The following is a 12,898-nucleotide window of genomic DNA, read 5'->3' as shown; positions in this document are numbered from 1 at the left end:
TCTCAGTCAAATCCATCAAATTCAGCACCGCCTTCCTAACCTGCAATCTTCTTCCCGACCTCTCCACCCCCACCCCAGTCTGACCTATCACCCTCACCTTGACCTCTTTCCACCTATCACATTTCCGACGCCCCTCCCCCAAGTCCCTCCTCCCTACCTTTTATCTTAGCCTGCTGGACAAACTTGCCTCATTCCTGAAGAAGGGCTTATGCCCGAAACGTCGATTCTCCTGTTCCCTGGATGCTGCCTGACCTGCTGCGCTTTTCCAGCAACACATTTCCAGCTCTGATCTCCAGCATCTGCAGACCTCACTTTCTCCTGCTGATAAAGATAATTGTGGATTTCAAAGAACTCTATATTTAACAACCAAAGATGAAGATTATTATGTGCATGTCACTGAAGAGGCAAATTAATAGCAATGAATCAAGAATTATAGAGGCATAGTTTTGTCTGAATGGATTGTTCGACACGATTACTCCAAAACAGGGGAACTTAGCTGTCTGGATACAGAATTGGCTGGCCAACAGAAGACAGCGAGTGGTAGTAGAAGGAAAATATTCTGCCTGGAAGTCTGTGGTGAGTGGTGTTCCACAGGGCTCTGTCCTTGGGCCTCTACTGTTTGTAATTTTTATTAATGACTTGGATGAGGGGATTGAAGGATGGGTCAGCAAGTTTGTAAACGACACAAAGGTTGGAGGTGTCGTTGACAGTATAGAGGGCTGTTGTAGGCTGCAGCAGGACATTGACAGGATGCAGAGATGGGCTGAGAGGTGGCAGATGGAGTTCAACCTGGATAAATGCAAGGTGATGCATTTTGGAAGGTCGGATTTGAAAGCTGAGTACGGGACTAAGGATAGGATTCTTGGCAGTGTGGAGGAACAGAGGGATCTTGGTGTGCAGGTACATAGATCCCTTAAAATAGCCACCCTAGTGGACAGGGTTGTTAAGAAAACATATGGTGTTTTGGCTTCCATTAACAGGGGGATTGAGTTTAAGAGTCGTGAGATCTTGTTGCAGCTCTATAAAACTTTGGTTAGACCGCACTTGGAATACTGCGTCCAATTATGGTCGCCCTATTATAGAAAAGATGTGGATGCTTTGGAGAGGGTTCAGAGGAGGTTTACCAGGATACTGCCTGGACTGGAGGGCTTATCTTATGAAGAGAGGTTGACTGAGCTCAGACTTTTTTCATTGGAGAAAAGGAGGAGGAGAGGGGACCTAATTGAGGTATACAAGATAATGAGAGGCATAGATAGAGTCGATAGCCAGAGACTATTTCCCAGAAATGACTAACACGAGGGGTTATAGTTTTAAGCTGGTTGGAGGAAAGTATAGAGGGGATGTCAGAGGCGGGTTCTTTACACAGAGTGTTGTGAGAGCATGGAATGCGTTGCCAGCAGCAGTTGTGGAAGCAAGGTCATTGGGGACATTTAAGAGACCATTGGACATGCATATGGTCACAGAAATTTGAGGGTGCATACATGAGGATCAGTGGTCGGCACAACATCGTGGGCTGAAGGGCCTGTTCTATGCTGTACTGTTCTATGTTCTATGTTCTAAAACGAGTTCGACAACACCTGGGACCAATTTTAAAAGTCCTGGAATTTGTTCCAATGTTAGTTGTAAATTATTTATTCCTGAATCTTTTGTTTATGTAAGGAAGTTTTTTTTTTCTCAAATTCCTTATTGGATTTATTAGCATATATCTTATATTTATGGCCTTAAGTTTTGAATTCCCCTACAGTGGAAACATTTTCTCCCATATCTATTTTACCATAATTTCAAAGATCTCTATTCGGTTACTCCTCAGTAGCCCTTTTTAAAAAAAATGTATAAAGATTGCATTTTATATAATTAAAAAGTAGGTTGTTCTAAATGATTGTAATCCAATTTCTTGGGAAATTTTTGTTTTGAACATTTAGGGTTATTTTAACCACATAAAAAGATGGGATCATGTCGAATGACAGAATTTTAAATATCTCAAACTCAAACTACCATTCAGAGGCTCGTTGTTCATTTAAAAATGGGAAGTCTCCTACTTGACTCACCCACCATATTTAACCCTGGCTGGCCTGGTTTCCAGCATCAGGAGACCAGGAAACTAATGGAAAAGAGATATTGCTTTGTGGAAGAATTAAAAGCAATCAAAAATAACATAAGCTTTTCATCTTAGTCCACCAAGTGTATGTCCTTTCATGCCAGCTAATGGCATCCACCCCATCCAATGACTCTTTTCACCCCAGCCTACCATGGTCTATGATCAGAACTCCTGAATTCAGATCTTTTTCTGGATCTTTTTCTCCAGGTCAATGAACCCCTGCAGTCCCTCCAGGAATCAAATATCAGTCCTTATGCATCAACATCCAGATCCCATTCCACCAAACACAAATGTTTTTCATTGTCTTCTGATGTCCATATTTTTGAAGCACTTTTGAATTTTCTGTGATGCAAGATGGGAGAAAGTCGCATAGTGGTATGGATTTGTAAACTGGAGGGCCTGGTTAATGCTCTGGATACATGAGATTGCAGGCCACCACAACAGCTGTAAGTTAGTACAATGTGGAATTGAAAGCTAACTCACGAATGGTACCATGAATGTATCATTGATTACCATAAAAAAAGTTCACTAATGTCCGTTAGGGAAGGAAATCTTACCTTGTCTAGCCTGCATGTAACTCCAGACCCACAGCAACTTGGTTGACTCTTAAATGCCCTCTGCAATGGCCTAGCAAGCCACTCAGTTCAAGGACAATTCGAAGTAGGAAACAAATGCTGGCCTTGTCAGTGACACATCATCCCTTAAAAAGAAGATAAATGCAATTTTTTTTTTGAGAGTAACTGTTTTGATGAAGGAACTTTTTTTGTAATTTGACTCAGTTGAATACTATCTGAATAGTTTTCAGTTGTTATTTGATGGAATGGTTTTAATGGTGATTTATTGAACGTACTAAAGGTATGATTCAATCATGAATGAAGAAATAAGAAAATCCCTTGGGTCAATGAAGTACAGAGAAGTTAATCTTACTGAATATGAATGATCACAAATTGCTGTCTTTGTAGTAGTGTTTGAAAATTTTTGTCCGTCACATGAGAAAATCAAAAGGCAACGCAAAGAATAACAACTGAAGCAAGTAACAATCCTATTAAAGGCATCCATTAAAAATATTTTTCAATCATATTAAATGCTCTTTGGGCAGATTTACACTGGTAATAAATTCATTTTGGTCTAATCCCATGATGAATTTTCTTAATTTTTAATTGAAGACATTTAGGAGTGTCCGTAAAAAGTTTGTAATTTTAAATTCCTTTTGTGTATTAGATAGCAAGAAAAAAGATGAGTACATCAAAGACCTTCAAATTCATTTCACTGATTGCTGACATTCAAAATATAAATTTGTTCTGACATGCCAGAGGAGGAATGAAGACTTTGTTATGCATCAATGCATAACCCAACAAACCTATTGTTTAATCTGATAGTTAACTTTAAAGTGTTACTTTTATATTTGACCTTCCAAATTTGATGAAGAGAATTCTAGCCAATTTCACCTTCTGTGAGACAATTCCAAAGTTAGCAGTGGCAATGTATACTCTATAGCTTTACTGCCAGTATTCCAGTGTCTCTCTTTTGGATTGATAAAGAAACTTGAAATATAGTTGCAATAAATCTTACATGAAGACCTCATTTAAACATTAACAGTGCTTCATTCTGGTCATGATATCCTACACTGCTGATAACTAGAATCTCTTTGTTTGGAGTTAGAACATTGGAATATAGCAACTTACAACACTGATTCAGATGTAATCTTGTTTTGCAGCTCCTCAGCAATGATGTAGATGGACTTTGGTATGAAGTCCATTGATTATCAAGTTCAGCGATTTTAAGTACAGTCAGTCTTTGGGTTGTGAATGGGTTTCCTTCTAGGTTCCATTTGCAAATCAATTTGTTCACAAGTCAAAGCACAATTCAGGACAATGGAAAGCAGCCGCATGTATATACAGAAACATTCAAATGTTGGAGTGTTAAATTTTAAAACCATGTATGGGATCTTGTTTGTAAATATGAGCATTCATAAGTCAAATATTCATAATTGGGGACACCTGTAGTTGTGTAACTGAACTCCTGAGAGTTTAGAAACTAGAACTGATTTTCTGCAGCCTAATGAGTTTTAAAAAGTCAATTACATGTGGAGAAAAAAGGGATACAGTGCAAAATGTTTTATGGGGACTGATGACAACTCTTATCAATGGTGGCACACTGACTAGTAGGTGTGATTCATACAAAAACTATTGTTTTAAAAAAGGGCTGGAATGGCCCATAAAAAGGTAGAGGAGGTCTAAGACACAAGATCAACAGAATTACTCTGATATTTTAATTCAAACATCCATGGGCCTCCCCCAATTGATCAGAAATTTAACTGGACCAGTCATGTAATTGTTATTCCTGCTACATTAGCTAAGAGGTTTGGTATTCTGAAGTGAGTAACTCATCTCCTGACTCTGGAAAGCCCCTTCGTTACCTACAAGACAAACCAGGAGCATGACAGAAAATTCTCTGCTTGTCCATATGAATGCAGCTGCAACAACACTCAGGAGGTAGTAGACAAAGCAATGTTTGATTGGTACTACATCAAGCAGCTTAAATGTCTCTTTCCTTCACAACCACCACTGTATCATGGCTGCAAGTACTTCCCCATTACTTCTGAAACCAATGCCACAATTAGATAGACAAGATCCATGTAAACATCATAATCTCCAAATTCTCCTTGATATAGCATTTTACCATAATATGGACATGTGGCTCAATCCCTCACTGTTGTTGAGTCAAAATTGTGTACTCCATATCCAACAACAAGAACAACACTTTCACCACAAAGTCATGATCAGTTCAAAATGGTCTACCACAACCTCAAGTGCTACTATTGATAGGTAATATATGATATCGCCTTCCTCGTGATGCCCATATCGCAATAATGAATTCAAAGCTCAGCAAGTCCAAAACTTAGTTTTTTGATGTTTAAATGCAGAGTTGATCGCTTAGTGTATTATTGCTAGACTATTAATCCAAAAACTTAGGTAATGTTCGAGGGATCTGGGGTTAAAACTTGAGACAGCAGATGGTGGAAATTAAATTCAAAAATATCTGCAATGAAATGTTTAATGATGACCATGAAACCATTGTCAATTGTCAGGGAAAGCCTATCTGATTCACGAATTTCCTTCAGGGAAGGAACTTGCCATTCTCACCTACATGTGACTACAGACCCAGAAATATGATTGACTCTTAATTACCATAAGAATTGGCCTAGCAAGCCACTCAGTTGCATCATTCTGACATCAACCTAGGCACCACAAATGACAACAGTTCTGTAGACCCTGCAAAGTCCGCCTCACTAACATCTGGGACTAATGCCAAAATTGGGATAGCTGTCTCACAGATTAGTCAAGCAACAGCCTGATATTGTCAAACTCAAAGATTCATACTCTTGCAAACAACTTTCCTGACACCACCATCACTATCTGTGGATAAGTTCTGTCCCACCAGCAGGATAGGCCCAGCAGTGGGGGCAGCACAGTGGTGTACAGTCAGGAGGCAGTTGACTGGGAATCCTCAACACTGGCCCCAGACAACATAGAAGTCTCATAGCATCAAGTCAAACATGGGCAAGGAAATCTCCTGCTGATTACCATACATGGTCCTCCCTCAGCTGATGAATCAGTGTTTCTCCATATTGAGCAACACTTGGAGCAAACACTGAGTGTGGCAAGGACACTGGATGTACTCTTGGTGGTTGATTTCAACATCCACCATAAAGAATGGCTTGGCAGCAGCACCACTGAGTGAGTTGGTTGGGACCTAAACGACACAGTTGCAAGATAGAGCCTGATGCAAATGGTGAGGGAATCAACAGGAGCAACAACATTCTTGACATCATCCTCACCAAACTGCCTGATACAGATGAGTTTGCCCATGACGGTATTGAGAAGAGTGACCACATCATTGTCTTTGTGAAGATGAAGTCCAACCATTGCATGGACAACACCTTACATTGTGTTGTATAGCACTATCACTATGGTCATCATGCTAAATGGAACAAACTTTGAACAGATCTATCAACTCACAACTGGGCACCCATGAGGTATTAGGTCAAAATGAGGACTGCAGATGCTGGAGATCAGAGTTGAGAGTGTGGTGCTGGAAAAGCACAACAGATCAGGCTGCATCCAAGGAGCTGAAGAATCGATGTTTCGGGCATAAGCCCTTCATCAGGAATGAATTCATCTAGTACAACCTGCAACCTAATGGAGTGAGGGATATGCCACATTTCATCATTAGCCTCAAGCCAGGGGATCAATCTGGAAGAGTGCAGGAAGGCATACCAAGAGCAGCACCAGGCATACCTAAACATGAGGAGTCGATCTAGTGAGGCTACAAGACAGGACTATTTGCACATCAAACAGTATAAACAACAAGTGATAGAGCTAAGCAGCCATAACCAGTGGATCAGACCTAAGTTCTGCAACCTTACCACATCCAGTCGTGAATGGTGATGGACAATTAAACAACTCCATGGAGGAAGAGAAGGTTCAACAAATAGTGCATCCTCAATAATAGGAGAGCCCAGTACATTAGTGCAAAAAATAAGCAATCACAACAATTGGCAAATGGATGATCTATCTTGGCTTCCACCAGAGGTCCACAGCATCATAGATGTAAGTCTTCAGCTAATTCAATTCACTTCATGTGATATCAAGAAAAGGTTGGAGGCACTGGATGCTGCAAAGGCTACGGGACTTGACAATAATCTGGCAATAGCATTGAAGAGTTATCCCCAGAATGTGCCACACTCCTAACCAAACTGTTCAAGAAGAGCTACAACACTGGCATCTCCCTGACAGTATGGAAGATCGCGCAGGTATGCCCTCAACACAAAAAGCAAGACAAACCCAACCCAGCCAGTTATCACATCCCCAGTTTAGTCTGCATCATCAGTAAAGTGATGGAAAGTATCACCATCAGTGCTATCAAGCAGTGTTTGTTCAGCAATAACCTGCTTAGTAATGTCCAGTTTGGATTCTGCCAAGGCCAATCAGTTCCTGACCTCACTACAGCCTTGGTTTAAACATAGACAAAAGAGCTGAATTCTAGAGGTGTGGCAAGAGTGATACCCCTTTACATCAAGGCCACATTTGACTGAGTGTAGCATGTTGTGAACCAGACCAACCCTCCAATCCAAAATATTGTAAGGAAATAGCCTACACCCTAACATTTTATATTTAGTTAAAGGCAAGTGATAAGATGCTGTGTTCCAGAAGTGATATGATTGGTCCACTACTAGGCTTTAATCAAAGCATACTTTATTCTTACAGTATAGTTAAAATACAAAAAAAAAGAGAACTGACATACTTTCAGTCTATTGAAATACTTAATAAGATAATGTATTATTTGGCCACTAATCATCAACTATTCCAATATAGGCAGCATCCCACAAATGGCAAAAGTGCAATTCAGCAAAAGAGTTCTGTTACGTGCTGCCTCTCTCCAGTCCAGAAGAAAGAAATAATCTGCCCTTTTGGATTTTTAAGACTTCACTCTAGCAGCTTGGAACTCAAGCTTTTAGCTGAGTAGCTAGCAGAAGTCTTCTCACTTACTGAAAGCATAATTTTAAAAAAGTTCCTGGATCTGTGTGAGCCCTGACCCTGCCCACTCACGTTTCTTTTCAAAAAATCGTCCAGGGAAAATTCACAAGCTGTTTACCAACTGTCTGTCTGAAGCAGACTTTCCAGTACCACTGTGGCAACATCTCTGCAAGCAAAACATCAAGGAACATATCTTTCTGAAAGGCACAGTACCATTACAAGGAACCCTAGCAAAATTGGAGTCAATGGGAATCGGTTAAAAAGTCTAATGGCTGGAGTCATACTTGATACATAGAAAGATGATTGTGGTTGTTGGAGGTCAGTCATCTCAGCTCCAGGAAAATTTCTGTGAAGTTCCTTCAAGTTGTGTCTGAGGACTAAACCATCTTCAGCTGCTTCATCAATGGCGTTCTCTCCATTTTAAGCTCAGTAATAGGGATGTTAATCAATAATTGCACAATGTTTAGTACCATTTGTGACTCAATACTGAAGCAGTCCATATCCGAATGCGTCAAGATCTGGATAATATCTTGGGTACAAGGTGGTAGGTAACATCTGAGCAACACAAATGTTAGGTAATGACCATCTCCAATCAAGAGACAATCTAGTCATCGCCCTTTGAGATTCAGTGGTTTCACCATACCTAATCCCTTACTATCAACATCCTGGGGGTTACAATTAATAAACCAAACTGGACTCTTGCAAGTGGCATCCCAGGTAATGAAAAAAGGTATTTTGTGTGCTTGGCTTTATTGGTCAGTGCATGGAGTATAGGAGTTGGGATGTCATGTTGCAGTTGTACAGGACATTGGTTAGGCCACTTTTGGGATACTGCATTCAATTCTGGTATCCATGCTATAGGAAGGATGTTGTGAAACTTTAAAGGGCTCAGAAAAGATTTACAAGGAGGCTGTCAACTTTGGAGGGTTTGAGTTACAGGGAGAGGCTGAATAGGTTGGGGCTACTTTCCCTGCAGCATTGGATGCTGAGGGGTGACCTTACAGAGGTTTATAGATCATGAGGGACATGGATAGAGTAAATAGACCCCAGTCTTTTCCCTAGGGTGGAGTGTCTAAAACTAGAGGACATAGGTTTAAGGTGAGAGAGGAAAGATTTACAAGGGACCCAAAGGACAACCTTTTCATGCAGAAGGTGGTATGTGTATGGAATGAGCTGCCAGTGTAAGTGATGTAGGCTGGTATAATTACAACACTTAAAAGGCATCTGGATGGGTATATGAATAGGAAGGATTTAAAGGGATATGGGCCAAATGCCAGCAAATGGGACTACGTTAGTTTAGGGTACCTGGTCGGCATGAACGAGTTGGTCCAAAGGTCTGTTTCCGTGCTCTATGTTTCTATGACTATGACTTACCGTATAAATATAGAGGCTACAAGAGCAGGTCAAAGACTAGGAACTCTTCTGTGAGTAACTCACTTCTTGATTCCCATAGCCATCCACTATATTCAAGGCACAAATCAGGAGTGTGATGGAATACTCTGCACTTGAGTAGATGGGTACGCTCAAGAAGCTGAAGACCATCCAGGTCATAGCAGCCTGCTTGATTGTCATCACATTCACAAACATTCAGTCACTCCAGTGTGTACTTTCAACAACATGTACTGCAGAAATTCACTATGTCCTTTTAGGCAAAACCTTCCAAACTCACGACCACTTCCATCAAGGACAAGGGCAGCAGATCAATGAGAATACCACTACCTGCAAGTTCCCTCCAAGCCACTCAACACCCTGACTTGGAAATATGCTGTCATTTCTTCAATATTGGTGGGTCAAAATTCTGGATATGCAAACCACACAAGGACTGAAGCAGTTCAAGAAGTCAGCTCATCATCACTGCCTCAAGGGTAACTAAAGCAATAAATGCTGGCCCAGCCAGCAATGCCTATATCCCATGAATGAATTAAAATTGCTTTGACATTGAGACATCAACTTCTTACTGTTGCATTTTTTCTACTTAATGAATGGAACTTTGCACATTTTGTCCAAATAGTAATTAAAGTTGTGGCAAAGTGTGACAATTTTGATTTGTTGAGACTATATAGTCATTGGAAGAATCAGTCAATATTAACTCTAACTCTAGGAATTTTTGCTGGTTGGAGAGAAAACCATAGGCTCTAATCACACAATTGCACTTTGATTCTTGCCAATTATCATTGTGGTATTTTAAGTTTCAGATAAATTGCAAAGATTTTAACAATCAATAGGATAAATAAACAGAGGAAGAGCTATCTTTGATAAGTGTGACAAGTAGTAAATAGATTGTAAAACACTATAATCAGCTGAGTACTTTAGTTCTCAGGCCTTTGAAGGTTCTCAATTCCAAGGTTTTCCTGTGGTGTCATGACAGATAAAATCATATATTCATTCCATTAAGTATTTTATGTTATACAATTATTCAATATGGCTGTGAAATTAAGTGTGGTGATGTGAGAAGCCATACAAAGGTACCTGTTATGTTCATTGGATTTGAAGTCTTGATAGAAAATGGGTCAATTAAAGAAACAGTTTTACAATACTGTGCATTTTTAAGCCAGGTTCAAAATTCAGAATTGTTAGCCATTTCCACGCATCAAGGCAGAGTGGAGAATTTTTTAAAGTGTTGATTTCAGATCAACCGCATTTAATCTAAGTATGAATTCCAACATACCAAACCAAGTTTCATTTGTTCCATTTTATAGAATCCCAGAACTAATCGTAAAAAAAGTATGAAATCTTCATTCACACCCAAAGTATTGTCTAATTATCAATGTTAAAGATCAATACATAAAACATTCAATTCAGTGCTAAATTTAAACTGAAGGTATTGAAATCTCAAAGATATCACAACAGCCTCTCTTAAATTGTGTGTATATTTATGATTTTGGTCGATTTTTGTTTGGATTGAATAACTGAATTAAATTTAACTGACCTCTGGCATTAAAATTTCTAAATGGGCTATTTCTAACCATTGACAGAAGTATTGCATAATTATAAAGCAATGAATGCTCAAGATCTGAAACAAAAACAGAAATTACTACAGAAGCTCAGCAGGTCTGAGACAAGACAGAGTTAATATTTTAAGTCCAGTGACTTGTTTTCTTATCCCAATAAGATGATAAATTGCTTATGCAAATCTTTGTATTGTGCATAGTAAATATACCTCAATTAAGGGGTTATTTTATGAGCATACAATTTAATTTCAAAGAATAATATTGTGAGAATACGAGGTTTTGAAACAACGGCATATAAATTAATCCACAGGCACTATTGCTGTTTTCAGTACCTGACAGTGATATATATTAGATAAGGAAGAAGTGTTGTGCTATCCTATGAATGAAAGGCTATGGTGTACAGCTGAGTTTCTAACAAGGTGACAGGTAAGTGTATTTTGTTCCATGTCTCTTTTGATTGGCTAGTAGTTTACATCAGGAATCAACAGTACAGCTGAAGAGCACAGCAGGAAATTCACTTTGAAAATATGTAACTTGCAAATTAATGACTTAAATAGACCAGAGATGACTGGACAGGTGATGTGCTGCAGATGTAATATGTGGGAGCTGGAGTTCAATCCATGGAAATCACATGTGCATCAAGAGTTGGCTGCTCAATAAACTTCAGCTCAGTGTTGGGAAGGGAGGTTATCAATTGGCTTCCAATTCATGGGGCACTAGCACAAGTACAAGTACAAGCGAAAAACAGTGCTCTTCTGTTGGGACAAGTTTAATTTGAACCATGCTTGGAACAGTGTCCCATTGAATTGTACAACTAGTGTTGTAGATAGGGCTTTAAACTAATTAGCGGGTAGAAAGATGGGAAGAGTTAGGAGTTAAAATAAATCAAAAGAAACAATCAGAGATGAATGATAGTCAAAGTATGACTGGAGGGGGAAGAAAATATAAACAGAAGACTGTGCAGAAATTAGAATAAGTAACAATGGTAAAAAGTCAAAGCTTAGGGCTCTAGTTGGTTGCAGAGTGATCAGGACTGGGAGCTCAATATTCAAAAGTATTCAACATTCTAGAAAAATAGGCAAAAGCAAACAGAAGTGGGGTAGCATTGTTAACTACTTTTTTTTCTAATCAACTTGTTCAGAGATGGTATTACACATCTCTGGAGGTGGAACTTGAACCTGGGCCTCCTGGTCCATTGTGCCACAAAAGGGTCCCTTGCTTAGAAAAGAAGGTATCAGTGCGGTGGTGAATAGTAATACGGGTGAAATAGATCACGATGTGAAATCGATTTGGATAACAATAAGGAATGATAAAAGAAAGAAATCATGGTGGGTTTTGTCTGTAGGCTATTGAAGAATTGCCTCCTAATAGTACAAGTTATAAATCAGGAAATAATGGAAGCATGTAAGACGGTGCTTGCAACTGTCTTGGGTGATTTTGATCTGCATACTGATTGGAAAAATCATATGTACATGGGTAACACAGAAGATGAAATTGTAGAGTATATCAGAATGTTTTGTTTTACAACAGTACTTTGCATTACCTACTTGGGAACAGGCTATTTTAGATTTGTTAACGTGTAATTTTTTTTTGTTTAACGCATTTTGCCTAATCAACCTATTTAGAGATGTTATCTGGAACTGGTGGGACTTGTACCCAGTCCAGCAGTAGAGACATTAATGTGTAATTAAGTAGGATTAATAAGAGATCTCATGGTTAAGGATTCTCCAAGGGATAGCAATTACAATATGGCAAGATTTCAAATTCAGTTTGAGGAAGGGCAACTACGGTCTCAAATCAGTGGTCTCAACTTAATTAAGGGCAAATACAAAGGAATGAAGGAAAGGTAATCTAAAATAGGATGGGAACATAGACTAAGGGGAAGGTGAGTTATCATTGGCAGCCCCTCACAGACGAGGACAACTCTCTTCCACTCTCAGGATGAGTTCGTAGATAGCTGTACAGATCAATGTGGCTCCCACAGGCTCTGTTACACTTGGGACACAAGGTGGCCATGGGATGGGATGGGTTGGGTGAGGCATAGCTGTGGCAGCACTCTTCTCTCACTGTCTTTGCCTGGCTTCTGCTTTTTCCTGATGCCAAGTCTTAAGGTGATCGACATCTTCCCATCTGCTACTCTTCCACTTTAGATGGTCTTGAGCAAGTGATACCATGGTATTTGTGAGAATGCTGCCCTTCGCCAGTGAGGCCTTAAGGATGTCACTGAAGCACATGCTCTGTCCCTGGGGCTCACTATTTTGAAGCTGGGCATAGAGCACCTGCTTGGAGAGTCTTGTGTCAATCATGCA

The 12,898-nt window shown here is 39.6% G+C and overlaps 1 protein-coding gene across 6 annotated transcripts in view; it reads right to left on the bottom strand.

Annotated features, from left to right (window-relative positions):
• Nucleotides 1-12,898, bottom strand: part of LOC148146864 (uncharacterized) — a 67,886-nt gene that overhangs the window by 25,366 nt on the left and 29,622 nt on the right. For 4 of the 6 annotated variants that reach the window (XM_087996345.1, XM_087996346.1, XM_087996344.1 and 1 more), the window contains 2 exons: nucleotides 2,656-2,798; nucleotides 188-321 (listed from right to left, as the gene is read on the bottom strand). The gene's annotated coding sequence lies outside the window, so the exon portion shown is untranslated. The remainder of the gene's footprint in view (nucleotides 1-187; nucleotides 322-2,655; nucleotides 2,799-12,898) is intronic. The other 2 variants (XM_087996348.1, XM_087996349.1) reach the window with 2 other exon arrangements.

This window comes from Chiloscyllium plagiosum, unplaced genomic scaffold (assembly GCF_037043375.1).
Source record: "Chiloscyllium plagiosum isolate Xiang-an unplaced genomic scaffold, Cpla_swu_hap1 HiC_scaffold_18, whole genome shotgun sequence".
NCBI classification, from domain to species: domain Eukaryota; kingdom Metazoa; phylum Chordata; class Chondrichthyes; order Orectolobiformes; family Hemiscylliidae; genus Chiloscyllium; species Chiloscyllium plagiosum.
Note: the sequence above shows the minus strand (reverse complement) of the source record. Positions and strands in the feature narration are given on the sequence as shown.